We start from the raw sequence: 2040 nt of genomic DNA, 5'->3' as shown, positions 1-2040 counted from the left end.
CATAACAGCATGCTCAAAGGCAGATAGGGAAATGCAAAATAAATAAAATAAATAAATAAAGGAGCCAGCAAAAATAAATAACTGAAAAGATGGGGCACCTGGGTGGTTCAGTCAGTTAAGCATCTAACTCTTGGTTTCAGCTCAGGTCACGATCTCACATTTCATTGGCTGGAGCCCCACATCACTGTTAGTGCGGAGCCTTCTTGGGATTCTCTCTCTGCCTCTCTCTCTGCCTTTCTTTGTCTCTCTNAAATCCCCGCCCTCCCCCCACCCCCGCCAAAAAAAGGGTGAGCAAACCTGATGTATACTGGTACAAATGTGGGAGATGTAAACATAAAGTGAGCAGGCAAATAACCACATAGACCCTAATTTCTATGTATGAAATGGCTGAAGGAATAAACCACATAAGGTCCAGAATGTTCATAGTTCCTGGGATTTTAGCTCTGTATAACACTGAAAATATACAAGTATCGTCCTGAGTATTTTGGCACCTAATCTTTCTAAATCTCTTATATATTGATAAGATTCTGGCATGGGAATAGATTTAAAGACATAACTCAATGCTGCATGATTTCAGGAAAGAAAGATCAATTGGTACAAGTGATAAGCACATTTTAAATGCTGAACAGCAAGAATTTTTTGCTAAGTGTCCAAATAGGTTGATCGTAACCCAAGCATAGAGGTTGCAAGTCCATCAAACTTGTGGCCTGATAAAACTGCTTTCCAATACTCCTATGGAAGCTTCATTAGACTTATTCATTAAGCCAACATGTTGGCTAGTATGCACGACAAATTAGGTCCTGATTCAAGTTCCACTTCCGAGGCAATGACATCAGGCACCCCAGTTTTATTGAATGCAACAGTTGTTTCTATGACCACTGGAGTCTTTGAAGCGCAGCCGCATTTTAGGACGATACTTCTCCAAATACAAAAGTTGCTTGCTCTTAAAAGCTCCACGCCGCTTTTGTCTTACGAACTGTACTGCAGCTTCATATTTCATTCCACCTTCAATTAATGCTAAGGCAACAAGCACTGGAGCTCCCCCAAGGCCTGCAACACAAGGAACAGCAATACAACAACCAGGTTCTTCACGAAACTTAATTTTTACAAGACTTAACCAGTCATCAACAATCTGGTTGGATGGTGGTGCACCATCATCAAAAGGCCAATCGAGAACATGGATGCCTTCTTTCTCTACAAGAGTAGTGTCATAAGTTGCTTCACATACTCTTACTATTGTGGTAACTCCATACTTCTTGAGTTCCTCTATGAGTTTGTTTAAGGTCGCATTGGTTGGATTGTGTGTAATGGGAAATCTCATGTTCTTGTATGTGACTTCCACGGGAGCTGGGCGGTTCACTCGAGCCATGTTAATTTTGTTAAAAAACACTCAATAAGATTATGAAAGAATTTTAAAAATTGAATGCATAATGATGCAAAGAAACTGAGTCTACTTCGATATACTCCGCTTGAAATTCTCGGTGCTTTGAGTATGAAGTTGGGAGTAATGGGAAATGAAATGAACCTCCTAAAAAGAAGCAGCAATTCTTCAATCCAGTAATACTAAGGCAATAAAAGTGAAGTGCACTCAAGTTTACCCCATCCAGGGCAGAAATCTTGTGAAATGCTCTGTGGATTTCAATTCAACGCTTCTGTGTCCAGGTTAGCCACTCTTATGGGGGCTTCTTGGTGGAGTGGTAATGAATTTCTCCAGTTCACTTGTCTGCATAGAGGTCGTGCTGTGCCTGGCAGTAATCACCGCTGCCCTTCAGAAACTCCATAAATGTGTGACCAAGTACACCACAGAACTGAGGAATATGTTTACTCATTGAAGATTGTGGCCTAATCATACAGACGGTCCCGAGGCGGTGGCTGCAGGACAGGGGATAGAGGTGATCGTCGCGGGGTGGCGGCAGGCGCACTAGACTCTACCATGCCTATACCCATCTTTAAAGAGAGGAAAAAAGAAAAAAAGATGAGATGCTAATGAATGCATGTGGAAGGAACACTAGAAATAGAAAAATCATCATTTTAGACCAA

General features: G+C 41.5%; 1 pseudogene; it reads right to left on the bottom strand.

The window, feature by feature from the left end:
• Positions 1 to 723: 723 nt before the first annotated feature.
• Positions 724 to 1467, bottom strand: LOC144231749 (protein tyrosine phosphatase type IVA 1 pseudogene; annotated as a pseudogene).
• Between the last annotated feature and the right edge of the window lie 573 nt (positions 1468 to 2040).

Source organism: Crocuta crocuta, unplaced genomic scaffold (assembly GCF_008692635.1).
Source record: "Crocuta crocuta isolate KB4526 unplaced genomic scaffold, BGI_CrCroc_1.0 scaffold102, whole genome shotgun sequence".
Classification (NCBI taxonomy): domain Eukaryota; kingdom Metazoa; phylum Chordata; class Mammalia; order Carnivora; family Hyaenidae; genus Crocuta; species Crocuta crocuta.
This window is presented reverse-complemented; position numbering and strand designations above follow the sequence as displayed.